The 14878-nt window shown below is 47.9% G+C and overlaps 1 long non-coding RNA gene across 1 annotated transcript; it reads right to left on the bottom strand.

The window, feature by feature from the left end:
* Window positions 1-841: 841 nt before the first annotated feature.
* Window positions 842-2234, bottom strand: LOC135399725 (uncharacterized). The gene is made up of 2 exons (XR_010424398.1): window positions 2112-2234; window positions 842-1757 (listed from the first exon to the last, which is right to left on the bottom strand). It is a non-coding gene; the product is annotated as an uncharacterized LOC135399725 (long non-coding RNA).
* Between the last annotated feature and the right edge of the window lie 12644 nt (window positions 2235-14878).

Here is a 14878-nt window from a genome sequence, read left to right as displayed (position 1 = left end):
CCGAACGTCGTGCTATTCTCCATAAAAAAATATTATAGCGTTTATTCAGCACCCCCTTTAAAATGTTGTCTTCCCCATCCTTCATTTCACTGGCATCTGTAGCAACTTTCAAGGTTTTCTTTGACGCTTTACGCCAGCATAAGCACAGCAGAAATTTAAACATCTCCCCATAAACCGCTCCGACCTCCACGCGAAGTGCACAACGTGCATGCAACACTGCTCGCACAACGCGTAACGTAGAGAGCGCGGACGGGTGGTGATGGTGGTGATGGTGAAAGGGCTTGCCGTTGTCGGCCTCACGTATGCGGGCAACGTCACGACTGACGTCCTGGAGAAACGCGGACGGGAGTACAAACATACCCATCTCAGTCAGGAACAAATCACATCCTTCAGTCACGCTCTCATTGCAAGGTTTGCGTAGAGCTGCGAGAGGAACGAGCAGGAAAGGGAGAAACCGAAGTGACGTGGCGACGCGCGAACGCTTACAGTTATCGCGTCTGTCTGTGAATGTTTTCCTGATACTACCATCCGAACTTATCACTACTGTCTGGACGCAAATTTCTGAAAGCGAATTTCATTTAACCGCACCATTTTCCGTGTTCGAAAAATATTTTTTTTAAGCCAAGTCAGGTCAGGTGCTAGCCCGTACCTCATCTCGACATGGTCCTAGTTCCATCCTACGCGACATCGCCGATACGGGACTGCTGGGCCACGGGCTGGATATTTTTGACAACCGTGTCCCAAACAGTACATATGTTCCAAAGCAGTCACGGCACGCGAAGTACAGAAATATGAAAGCGCCCACCCAATATAGGAAGAAACAGGAAAAAAGACAAGTTGATGGTGAAACAATAAGCGGACGTTTTATTGAACTAAAAGCAACATTTCAAAGGAACGGGTTGATCATGACAATCAAAAGTACAGGTCATCCGTTTGGAAAGGCTGTCAATGATCTTGATTGTTCGGCTCTACACTGCAGAAGAGGGCAGCATACCTGGAAAGACAACTCGACACAACATAATGTTGAAGGATAAATGCTTGTATGGCAACGTGCCTTCCGTTAACCCGCTAAGTGGATCTTAGAATAGCGGGCCTGGAAGTTGCCAAACATTGCTGTTATGATCACACAACGTGAATGCATCCAGGAACCTCTAGGTATACAGAAACACGTGTATGACAAAAGAAAATTAAAAGTAACGAGAGACTTTGATACCACTTATACCACTCAAGATGCCTCGAACCATGTGGCAGCTAGGCAGGCAGTAGTGGGACTCGAGGAATGTCTGCTTCAATCCACACCATGAAGATCCCAAAGTCACTGTGTAACAGAGTCTCGATGTCCTCGGGAAACCTGAAAGACATCTTAACGACCCCCCCCCCCCCTTAACCAGTCGGAACGCGAAAGCCACCGTAGGCTGGGAGTGCATACCGAGCACTGCGGCGCGATACATACCTAACAAACCAAAGCTAAAAGCGGAATGTCCCCCCGTTCCCCTGCACCTGTGTAGTGTATATTAGCGCCTCTCCGGTCACTGTGGGTCACTTAATAAGCTTCGCTAAGCGAACCTTATTCGGTGACAATATGCAGCCTTAATAGGCGTGTTTTGTGTGTATACAAAACCTGGTACCCCTCCCTGCTATGCCGCCTCGAAGAACGCCTGGATAACTCAGTGATCCGATGGTGGCTCAAGACTCCGTCCTCCCAAGTGAGTAGCATCCAACCTTGACGACGTCGTACTTGTTACGCGTCTGAGTACCTGGGTGATAAAATGATACAACAGAAAATTTCAGAAAAGTCGAATCACGAAGTGAAAACAATTAAAAACACATGATCCGACTACGTAATAGCCTTGCACGGCATACGGGCGGAGATTACACGTAACTACGTTTTGTTAGAGATAACTACGAACGCAACAGTGGCCGCCATATTAACCGCGGTTGGCAAGCACGGCTTGTGCTGGATAACCGACAACATGGCGGTGCATGCACGACCGTGATAGAATCCTCCTTTTCCCAAAAGCATATGAATTGACCTGCCACAACGACAGTAGCATTGATACGCATAACTTATCGACAATGCGGTCCTACACAGACACAGTACATATACTTACAATGGAATGACAGAATAGTTGAATGCTCCCGCCCGGCTTTCGTACCACCGCACGCCGCGCAACGTCCAGGGAAAATGACAGGTCACTGGGCAGGCTCCTGACAAACCACCCAGACCAAACTAACCGAACAGCCCCAAACCACACCAGGGGAATGAACGTGTAGTATAATTCTATTGTTGGGAAAAACTCACGTGACCTCAAGCGTTGGGCCAATCGTTGGTCGTCGGTTGAGTAGCTTTTTGCTTTGCTTTTTTTTGTCTCCCTGGGTGACCTGTGACGCTGGCGAGGCTTTCCCTTTCCCATTTGTTCTCTCCCTCTCCCCCGCTTTGGCGGTTCGGGCCAGTTCTGGGTGGTTGTGGATCTCCGTTCGCGTCGAGTGAAATAAATAACAAAATGTGGAAGCGTTGGCTGTTTCTGTTACACAAACTGCTTTATTTTTCGAGATAGATATTTCCAAATCACAAACTGCAGCCTGCTGTAGCTGTGCAAAACACGAACATGATATGAACATTGTTTCTGAAGTTCGAATGATATGCCGAAGCAACTTTGCATTCACTGATGCTGATGTCTCACGTGGAAGATTTCACAGTAGAACAACAGTATATTGGCTGCACAGGCACACACATTCAGAGATCCGGCATGACAGAGAACATGTCCATATCCCTTTGCTGCTTCTGTAGGCGCCTGGTTGACCCGCCACAAAGGAACTTGAGCAGCTGCTATGTCGAAAGATGATGCTCCAATCACTCTGGGTGGCTTATCCATTCTACTGTATCCATGCAGATGCTATTCTGAAGCAGATATCGGTTGAGTGCTTATACCTGAACAAGAAAAATAGGGATCAGAAAAGTGAAAACCAAAAATTATACCTGCCAAAATGCTGCGTATGACACAGGTCTGGCGCTATGCTATGCTAAGCGGCAGAATGGAGTAGGAAGTGACTTACCTGTCATCGAGTGGGTAGCGGAAAAATGCAGTATTCGTGTCCTTCTTGAATCGTTGTCGCACCAAAGCAAGCGAAGCACACCTGCCTTACACTTATCTATCACTGAATTGACTTGCAGAAGTATCCATGAGGCACCGAGTTTTTCAGAGTCGGTATCGACAACATGTTAGGGAAGGACACTAAAAACCATCCAAAGCGGTACCGGCATAGATGCTTTGCTTGCGTCCCTGCTGCACCCAACACATTTCGAAACTTTGCGGCGAGTTGCTGGAGTTGCTCCGGCACCGCCGACACGGTCGCCGGCTTGAGCGCGCCAAGGAAAGTTCATAATTTCAAACCAACCAATGAGCGCTCGCATACCGGGGGAGCGGCCTCAGGAGCCAATGGACTCGTGACGGTTGAGAACTCGCGCTTCGACGTAAAAATTCTGACGTTTCATGACGTTTGATTACGCGAAAAGCTCGCAGCGCCTCACTTTAGTCCGCAAGTGAACTCGCGAGTTTCATCCCCTTGACCACACCACCTGACCACGTGATCTTCAGGAGCCGCTCACAGCGCTCCCCCGTGAACACAGCGCGGGAAAAGACGTGGGTGAAGTGCGCATGCCCGTTTGACCTGGTTTTCGTTCTCTCCTCGGGTTTGTGGTGTTGGGTTTGTCGTCGTCTCTCGTCTGCCGTCGCTCTGTCAGCTTCGCCTCCATGACAAACACGCGAGACTTGAGGAAATAAATAAAAATACGCACACAGACACAGGTATGTGTCGGTTCTAAGGCTTGCGTCTGTGTGAGTCTTTTTATTTACTTCCTCTAGTCTCAGGTGTTTCGCATGGATATCAGAAACCAGCTCGCTTGCTTTCTATCGTTTTTATAGTTAGAGCTTCGCCTGTTTTTTTTTCGGCGCTTGCTCCTATAAGTAGCGTCACGCAGACATGTGCAAAATACTGCGCAGTATTTAAAAGTATTTAAAATAAAGTACAAAATACTCAAAAGTGACAGTAATTTGAGTAGAGTACTAAATACTCTAAGAAGTATTTAAGATACTCCTTAAAGAACTGTAGCATTAGCTGTGAGTGAAACGCGTCTTCTGAACGTAGCGGTACAAATGAAAGGAATAAATTTCATCCGTCACATTTAAAGGAGTACAGAGGGCCATCCCAAAAGAAAATTTCAGATTAAGTCGTCTGATGAAAGTGTGCTGAAAATCGCACAGAGGAAAGTGTCGTCGTGTAATGTCTTACGCACACACTTAAGGCTGCCTTCTGCCTGGTGCTTTTTGAAAACCTTGCCAAAACAGCTCGACTGCGCCGCTAACCAGCATCCACGATTTTCAGTTGGACATGGTGCGACCATGCATGGGGAGGTCTTAATCGCATTCACCCCCTGGAGACAACTTGCGCCAAGTTTCGCATCATCCTCGGCTACAGAAGAGCACTGAGTGTCCTTTATACACCATGTATGAAGACATCTCCATTACTGCACTGTATACAGCACCGCACTGGTCGGCTTTTCCAGGCCCGACCCGTCCCGTCCCACTGGCTCAGCGAGTAGAGCCCGGCATTTCCAGCCGTGACTTACGCGTTTCTAGCGCTTATCAAACAAATTTATAAGTAAACTTATAAGAAGGGAAGACAATGCGATAAACATACAAGAGCTGGCAGCTTAACATCGCAACACAACGAGACGAAATTAAATCCAGAACACACGCGAGCAAGCTGTTAGCGTTACACTACCAAGTTCTTGTGGAGGACACCTTGACGGAGACACCTTGATCTCGAGTTTCAATGCCTTATAACTTCCCCGTGGCTCTCTAGACGAGATTTTGTACTCGCAGGGTCCCACCCACATCCGTAGAAAAGCGCGAGACGCGCTCCTAGCTTTCGCTTCCTGTGCGGGACTGTCGTGAACGCTTTCCTTCTCTCTTCCTCCCTTCTTTCTAATTTCTTTATCTCCATGTTTCTAATTTCTCATTTCTTGTAATTTCTTATCTGCTAAACTTTCTCTTTTACTTCCCCTTCTCTCCTTTCCCTTTCACAAAGTAGTGAAGATTGCGGCCTTGTATGAGCAGGCAGACCTCACTCCTCCTCCTTATAACATCACACCACCACCACCACCACCAGGTAGAGGATGTTGTCAACGAACCGCTTCTCGCAAAATGTACCCCTCTCACTAAGCTTTGCGAACGTGATTGTGAAATATGCGAGGAGTCAGGAGCAATGTGAAGTTGCCTTGAGAATGTTCTAAAGTGTCGAATCATACGCATAATGCAGTGACCGTTCCTTGCTTTATGAACGCAAACGCTCAGAACGTCTTCAAATGAGGGCAGTCAGTTTTCATATGAAGACAAAAGCTGAACATTTGTTGGAAAAAATCGATTTTGCCCTACGCGGGAGACTGTGCCACCGCTTGATTGGGCTCCGCGTATAGGGCCGGCAAAAAATTCACAGTGCACCTACCGCTCAAGTCCGAATTTCGATTTTTCTTCTGTGTGTAGTCTAAGGGACTATCTATGACATATGAAATTTTCGAGGCATGCTTTTGTTTTTCTTTTTATATAAATGCTTCAATTCGTCATTTTTCGGATGTATGGTGCTACCTAAAGAGGTATCTCTTACGTTCCTGATAGAGTAGAGCAGCAAATTATATACCATTCGATAACGCCATCAATGACAAATTAAAGGTACGTTCGATTTTGCCTGCACTGCCTGAACCAGTTCCGGTGGTGCTGCACTCGCCCGTTCGTTTCGCCAGTGCAGCCGAGCGCCCCCTGAGCCGTCTCGTTCGTTTCAAACCAGTGCACGCCAAGTGTAGCCCTAGTGTAAGGAAACTCTGCACTCCCGCAGGGGTCAGTTCAACGGTAGTGCAGAGTAATGGCGGCAATGGCAGCAGACGACACAAGGCAAATAATAGTTAATGTAAATTATCGAACGTATCCCGAGAGAGCCGGAAGAGACGTTTGAATTCCAAGTCGAAATAACGATTCACTACAGTTTCGGTGTACATTGGTACAGGTTCCTGTCAGTTCGCAGAAGATTCAACGCTATCACGGTTACCAGGTCGTCGAATTCTTCGTCCTCGCTGTCAGAATCCACAAGTTCCATGGCTGTTTGCACAATTGTTGAACAGTTCATTGTGTTCGAAATTAAAAAGCAGCAATGTACATGTGATTGAAATGTCACACGCGTTTTTACAATCCGTAGCGGTGTTAAGACTCGCGAAGAGCAGAAGGCCTGCACTAGCGCTGCACTTCGATATTCGTTTCGCGGCGGCACTAGTGTTGCACCGTTGAACTGGAGCTGGCCTAGTGCTGCGCTAGTTCAGAAGTGGCCCTGCACCGCCCGGAACTGGTTCAGGGAGTGCAGGCCTAATCGAACGTGCCTTAAATGGCATCGAGCTCAATATAATCCGTTTTGTACATCGTCGGGAAAGTTGCAGTGAATATGGTACTTTTTGGCGCACTGAGTCAACTTTAATATTTTTTTCCAGACAAACAAAAACCGACACAGCATTGTCAACGCAGGAGCCTTTTGTGCTATAGTTGGTCTAAAGCCAGAGCCAGAAATCACTAGAATGCGACAAGAAATAGCCTTGCAGGCTTGCAGGGGACTCTCAAACCCGCGCGCAACGACATCGTCTTCTGAGAGGCTATTTTTTCCACCTCTCCTATTTCCCGAACCGCGCAGCGCAGAGAATTCCGAAACCGTTTATTTCTCCTAACTGACCGATGGTTTCAACCTTTTTTTTTTCTTATTCGAGACATCAAATATACCGGCTTGTTCGATTTGGTTTGCGATGGAACTAGCCATGCAGCATCGTAACGCCGTCCGTGCTCGTGCAATGAGCGGCGTTACGTTTCTGCGATCTTCAGGCGATGCTAGCAACGCGCCCCAGAGTGAATGCAGTCAGGGGCTTAATCGTTTCACACGTTCAACTTAACGGCACGAGCCAGCTGAACGAGTCGTTCAGGCTAGCGAAATGAGCAACTTTATCGATGCTTTGCTGTGGTCACAATCTGTGCTCCTCGTGAAGCTTCTTCTTTGTGGTTATTGTGCGCGTTGCGAGCGCTCACGTGTTGTGATGTCTGAGCGAAGAGCAGGCTGGCAGCGAGGCTGCATCTTCTCCGACCAATAGGACTGTTTCATTTGTTCCGATAGCTCGCATTCTCGTGCTCTCATACATGCTCGTAGCGTTCCAATGTTCGTTCCCATGCTCGTTCATCATCTTCTTTTTCTTTCCGTCTCAGTATATGGCTCGCTAGTCGTGTGAAAATAATGAACAAACAGAACATCATTCTAAAGATAATCGTCGAGCAATACGCAAAAAATTGTAAATCATCTTCCTGCACTGACGATGGTGTCACGTGAGAATTGTCGTAAGTATGATACGAGAACTAGTGTTTGCTGAGTTCTGGGGCAATGGGAGTCCAAGAGAAGACGTAGTGGTATCAGAAGTATCAAAAGAAGAAAGAGGAGGAGGCTGCCCGTTCTCCTCAACGTATACACTTATTTCATTACCTTTATGTAAATTTTTCCTTCAAGCATGGAAGTACAACGCGCAGCCTTACAGTAAGGCTTCATAAACAGTAGACTTCAAATAAATTCGCAGTGCAACGTTTTTCTAGTGAGCTTGAGCAGAACGTTAGTAAACTGTTTTAATTCCGTGTTAGCACCGCGAAGCAAGAGAATGTTATGGAACTATTCAAGATAATCGACCACAGGAAATGTACAAAATCCTTTGCTCTTCACGTTCATTACAACATCAACACTATGTCCGCAATGTACTATTAAAGAGAACAATTCGAAGGCTACTATATGCATCCATTTCGCCTTTCTTGTTCATCACAGCACCCGTAGCTATCAAGACGGAGTGAAGTACACGGTCGCAAGTCCTCACAAACGCTGCGGAGAGCGATTCTTGGCGGACGGAAGAACTTTACAAAATCTGTCTCGTCCGGTTGAAAGGCATCCTGACGCCATCACGTCCATGGGGCACAGTTAGCCGCTTGTGTGATCGCCCAACGCCTCCACTATAAATTAAAGATAATAAATAAAAGAGGAGGCGTTGGATCGCCCAAGCGAAGAATCCCTCCGCCATCTTTCTTTGGCAGCTTCAACATCAGCGAGTCGTTAGGAATAACGAAACGAAGAAACTTATCGACGCTCTGCTGTGGCACAATCTCTGCTCCCCAATTAGCCTCTTCGTTGAGGCTATCGTACTCGTTACGAGCCCTTACGTGTTGTGATGTCACCGCCCTGAACGAACTACAGCTGCCAACGAGGCTGCAATCTTTTCCACCAATGAGGTTGTTTAATTTTGCTTGGATAGCTCGCAGGGTTTGTCTATGGCTTGTCGTTGTCACTTGTTCGTCTTCTTTCTCGTCTTCATCTGCATCTTCTCGAGAATATCTCACAGCCCTCATGTAACCACTGGTGTAAATACGATGAAAGGGGGAGCATGTCACTTTGTACACAGTCGTGGAGCAATACATGTTCGTTTCCGCAGAAATTCCGTTTCTGCAAACCTCCAATGAAGACGTTTCATACTCTAACGAGTGGGTCTACTCACTCGTTATGCAAACGATCTCATTCGATCGTAACTGGACCGAGAGATTACGCCCCTGTCACTTTAACGAAAAGAGCGCGTCATACACCACGTGCTCGAGGTCCCGAGTGCCTCGCGCTTCCTTATATCATGAGCCATGTAGGCGATGAAGCTTGTGAGCACGTGAACACATTCGTTAGGCAGACGACGCCGTCGGTCGTTACGCCAGGAAGAGATTACGCCTTTGTCCCATTAACGAAAAAAGCGCGTCACGTGCTCGTGTTAACGAGAGCTCCGCCCCTCGTTGGCTCGCGAGCGATGGAAGCAATGGAACTCATAACATAAGTAACCTTTCATACTTCGCCTCGCACACACACACCAGCAGAAGGTCCCGAATGTCTAGTGCTGTTCTCCAGCAGCAAATATTAGCGTTCATTCAGCACCCCCTTTAAAATATTATCATTTTCTTCCCCATCCTTCATTTCGCTGGCATCTGTAGCAACTTTCAAGCTTTTCTTTGACGCTTTACGCCAGCATCAGCACAACAGAAATTCAAACATCCCCTCATAAACAGCTCCTGACCGCCACGCCAAGTGCACAACGTGCAACACACTTTTCACCATGCGCAACACCGAGAGCGCGGACTGGAGTCCGAACATACCGTCAGGAACGAATCACAGCCTGCAGTCTCGCTCTCATTGCAAGGTTTGCGTAGAGCTGCGAGGGGAAGGAGCAGGGGAAAGGGAGAAACGAAGTAAGTGACGAGGCACCGATTCCGGAAAGACGTGCGAACGCAGTTAGCGCGTCCGCGTGTGAATGTTTCCCTGATCCTACGACCCAAACTTATCACTGCTGTCTCGCCACAAAGTTTTGAAAGCGAATTTCATTTAACCACACCATTTTCTGTCTCCAAAAATATTTTTTCAAGCCAACTCAGGTGCTAGCCAGTGCCTCATCTCGACATGATCCTAGTTCCATGCTACACGACATCGCAGATACGGGACTGCTGGGCCACGGGCTGGATATTTTTGACAACCGTGTCCCAAACAGTACTTCGTTCCAAAGCAGTCACGGCACGCGAGCTAAATATGAAATCGCCCACCCAAAATAGGTAGAAATAGGGAAAAAAGACAAGATGTGAAACAATAAGTGGACGTTTTATTGAACTAAAAGCAACATTTCAAAGGAACGGATTGATCATGACAATCAAAAGTACTGGTCATCCGTTTGGAAAGGCTGTCAATGATCTTGATTGTTCGGCTCTACACTGCAGAAGAGGGCAGCATACCTGGAAAAACAACTCGACAAAACATAATGTTGAAGGATAAATGCTTGTATGGCAACATGGCTTCCGTTAACCCGCTAAGTGGTTCTTAGAATAGCGGGCCTGGAAGTTGCCAAACATTGCTGTTATGATCACACAACGTGAATGCATCCAGGAACCTCTAGGTATGCAGAAACACGTGCATGACAAAAGAAAATTAAAAGTAACGAGAGATATACCACTCAAAATGCCTCGAACCCTGTGGCAGCTAGGCAGGCAGTAGTGGGACTGGAGGAATGTCTGCTTCAATCCACACCATGAAGATCCCAAAGCCACTGTGTAACAGAGTCTCGATGTCCTCGGGAAACCTGAAAGACATCTTATACGACCCCCCCCCCCCCCCTTAACCAGTCGGAACGCGAAAGCCACCGTTGGCTGGGAGTGCATACCGAGCACTGCGGCGCGATACATACCTAACAAACCAAAGCTAAAATCGGAATGTCCCCCCCTCCCTTCTCCCACACCTGTGTAGTGTATAGTACTGCCTCTTCGGTCACTGTGGGTCACTAAATAAGCTTCGCTAAGCGAACCTTATTCGGTGACAATATGCAGCCTTAATAGGCGTGTTTTGTGTGCATCCAAAACCTGGTACCCCTCCCAGCTATGCCGGGTCCAGGCTATGGCAAGCTGGGAAACCTCGGAGAACGCCTGGATAACAACGTGAGTCGAAGGTGGAACAAGACTCCGTCCTCCCAGTGGGTAGCATCCAACCCTGACGACGTCGTACTTGCTGCGTGTCTGAGTACCTGGGTGATAAAATGATACGAGAACAGAAAAATTCAGAAAAGTCGAATCTCGAAGTGAAAACAATGAAAAACAATGATCCGAGTACGTAATGGCAGTGCATGGCGTACGGGCGGAGATTACAGGTAACTACGGTTTGCCAGAGAACACCGGGAACGCAACTGTGGCCACCGTATTAACCACGGTTGGCGTAAACCTGACTTGGCAAGCACGGCTTGTGATGGGTAACGGCATGGCAGTGCATGTACGACCGTAATAGAATCCTGCTTTTCCCAAAAGCATATGAATTGAACTGCCACAACGACAGAACACGTACAACTACACAGTACACGTACCTACAATGGAAAGAATGCTCCCGCCCGGCTTTCGCACCGCCGCTCGCCGCGCAATGTCCAGGGAAAATGGCGGGCTGCCGGGCTCCCCACAAACCACGAAACCAGCCAGACCAAACCAACCGAACTGCGAACTGCCCCAAACCGCCTCAAACCAAACCACCAGAACCACGTGATCTTCAGGAGCCGCTCACAGAGCTCCCGCGAACGCAACGCGGGAAAAAGCGTGGGTGAACTGCGCATGCCCGTTTGGCCTGGTTTTCGTTCTCTCCTCGGGTTTGTGGTGGCGTTGAGCTTGCATCGCACTGTCAGCTTCGCCTCCATGGCAAAAACCGGAGACTGCTCGAGCCTAGGGGAAATAAATAAAAATACGCACACAGACACAAGTATGTGTCGGTTCTGAGGCTTGTGTCTCTGTGCGTCTTTTTATTTATTTGCCCTAATCTCAGGTTTTTCTCATGGATATCAGCCACCAGCTCGCTTGCTTTCCATCTTTTTTTGTCGTTACAGCTTCGTCTGTTTTTTCGGCACTTGCTCCTATAAGTAATGTCACGTTGAGGTGTACGAAATACTGCAAAATACGAAGTATTTAAAATGAGATACTAAATACTCCGCGTGAGTATTTACTATGAGATACTAAATACTCAAAAGTGAAAATAATTTGAGTAGAGTACTAAATACTCTAAGAAGTATTTAAGGTACTCTTTAAAGAACTTTAGTATTAGCAGCAAGTGAAACGCATATTCTGAACGTAGCCGTAGAAATGAAAGGAATAAACTTGATCGGTCACACTGAAGCATATCTTTTACTAGTCAAATAATGTTTAGAAAACTTTGGTGATATGTTCTGGCCCAAAACTTCGTAATCCCTTCTGTACGTTAGCTCGAGTGTTTCCACTTCTGGTGCGTGTTTGTTGCTTTGGTGATCAAGAAATAAATGCAGGGATTCTCTTTAACCTAACCCCTGGGGATTCACCTGGCAATATGAACAGGAACCGTTTTCAGACGAAGGGCTCGGGACGAGGAAGGCCAAGCGTGGGATCAGCCTATTGTAGAGGAGGATAAATGACAGATGCGCGAATTTCCCAAAAAGAAAAAAAGCGGATGTTGAAAATGTGTACACATACAAGCGAGCTGAAAATGTGTACACGGCGGGGAAGTGTGCTGGATACAGCTTGAAGAGGTAGGAAAGTATTTTGAGTACTGAGTAGCGAATACTGAAAAAAGTATTTTAAATACTGTATTTTGGGGTACGTACTCAAGGTACGTACAAGTACCTGTTGCTCTAAAGTATGGTGCGCAGGTATGGTGCTTGCGTTCCTGATACAGTAGAGCAGCAAATTACATATCATTCAATAACGCCATGAAGGACAAATTAAATGGCATCAAGCTCAATCTTATCCGTTTTGTACATCGTCGGGAAAGTTGCAGTGAATATGGTGCTTTTGGGCGCTCTGAGTCAACTTTGATATTTTTTTCCAGGCAAACAAAAACCCGACACAACTTCGTCAACGCAGGAGCCTTTTGTGATATAGGTGGTCTAAAGCCCGAGCAAGAAATCACTACAATGCGACAAGAAATAGCCCTGCAGGGGTCTCTCAAACCCGCGCGCGACGACATCGTCTTCTGAGAGTCTGTTTTGTCCTCCTCTCCTATTTCGCGAACCGCGCATCGCAGAGAATCCAAGGTAAATATAAATGGTAGCGAAGGCGGGAAAAAATACGAAATCTGTGTTAGCAACCCTGCGCCCTTCATGATACACATGCGAGCGTGGTTGTTGAGGGGCAAACTATGAAGGTAAACAAAAATAATGTAATCGGAGGCGCGAATAATGTGTGTACTAATACAATATGCCTGTTTTTAATGAAGCGATTCGCGCGGTCTGCCAGTAATACGTAGGATTATAGACAGAGCCGAGTACTCTTCCGGTTCCTGTCGCTCTCCATGTTGTTAGCTACGAGCACTGATCTCGATTGTAAAAGGCTGGATCGCGGATAGGGAGCGCGAGCGTGAAGAAACCGGCCGCCATCTTACTGTACCCACAACACTCGCCGCAGCGATCATGGCAACTTCTTGCAATTACGGTCGTACCAACCGTACTGGCAAGGATACAGGGCCTAAATTTATACAGGTGAGTCACTCTTTATCGAGGAATAAATAGGCGTCCATTCTGTATATTTAGTTGACCATTATGAAGTGTTTTTTTGCCCAAAACGAGCACTGGATGCAGGTTGCTTGATCGCTCTTCCGACGTTCAATCGAGCACACTTGCATTTTACCCGGCGGCAAATACAGTTTGAGTGCATAATATGCTTGAAAGAACACGTTACACTACACAGGTAGTGTTGTCATTAATATATGTGCGAGCACTCGAGCGCTTTTTTGCATGCATTGCTAGCATGGTACACCGTGTTCTCTGCGGAAGCAAGTGCCACATTCATTTCTTTGAATTACCTTCGCGCACAAGTTCGGTATTACGTCATAATGAGACCACGATTGTCACCTTTTTTCATGTATTGGTATTGTTTTGTGCCTTGGTTTGATTTGTGACAAAGAATCCTACGTAACGGTGGTGTGGCGCGACTTGAATAATGCCTTTGTGTCTGAGCTGTATCGTCAGCTTGTTACGATAGTAATAATTTGTAGCGTGTCGCGATATTTGTAGCAGTTTTTAAGGCAAAAGTGGTTTCTCAATACAGGTTTCGTCATGAGGGCTACCCAGTGAATAATCTGTGCAGTGTGATACGGCTGGGTGTACAAGTAAGTATCACGTTCCTCATCCACTGGTTTCTACTTTACAGGAAGGAACAACCTCAGTGCACGCACTGTGGTTAGCCTCTCTCAGTTTTGCATATTTTCTTACATGTTCACATCAGAAACACACCTTACACTTTAGGCTCCTTCACCCAGCAATATAATAATTAGAGTGTAGCAGCAGCGTCATAATCATCACCAGCACCGCCATCGGTTACGCGCAGCACTGCGCGTGACCCGAGCTTTCGTTTTCGGTTCATCGCCATTAACCGTCATTAAACCCATCAACCTCAGTAGAGCCTGGTCGCCTCATTTCTCGCTCTACAACTGGTGACCCGGACGTGATGTCTTAGCGTTCCACCATCATGAACGGTGACCAGCACTCCACCAGCTCTTCGCCTCCCAGCCGGCCACCGCCACCGCTTGAGGCTTCTGTGGCACCGCTCCGCCTGCCGCCTTTCTCCATCTCCGACCCTCAGCTGTGGTTCGCACAGGCGGAGGTTCTCTTCGACGGACGCCGCGTCACTTCTCAAGCCTCAAGGTTTGGCCACGCCATCGCAAACCTTCCTCCCGAAGCTGCGGCGGAAGTCCGCGACCTAATCATCCACCCTCACCCCGAGTTACCCTACGACACCTTAAGGGACGAGTTAATTCGCCGCACGTCTGCTTCGGAGGAGCGGCGATTGCAGCAGCTTCTGAACAGGGAAGAGCTCGGCGATCGACGGCCCACACAGCTACTACGCCGCATGCGCGACCTCGCGGGCAACCCTACCACGGACGACTCACTACTACGCGAGCTCTTCCTACAACGTTTGCCCCACAATGTCCGCATGATCCTGGCCGCCGGCGAAAATTCCCGCCTGGATGACTTGGCGAAGATGGCGGACCGTATTCTGGATTTTGCTGGCCTTCCATCTCCAGGAGCCGTTGCCGCCCTGGCCCCCCGCACCTCCCCTCCACCGGTGGACGTTGCAATCAATGCCATCAGCACGTCGCTCCAGCAACTCCAGACTACGGTGGCGGCCCTGGTGAACCGGGTTGACGCCATTCCCCCGCAGCGACCACGTTCCCCTCGGCGCCCGTTTTGCCGTCGCTGCTCGCCATCCCGTCAACGGTCTCCTTCGCCCTCTCA

The sequence above is a fragment of the Ornithodoros turicata genome, chromosome 1 (genome assembly GCF_037126465.1).
Source record: "Ornithodoros turicata isolate Travis chromosome 1, ASM3712646v1, whole genome shotgun sequence".
Taxonomy (NCBI): Eukaryota; Metazoa; Arthropoda; class Arachnida; order Ixodida; family Argasidae; genus Ornithodoros; species Ornithodoros turicata.
The sequence above is the reverse complement of the archived record's forward strand: the minus strand, read 5'-3'. Positions and strand labels throughout refer to the sequence as shown.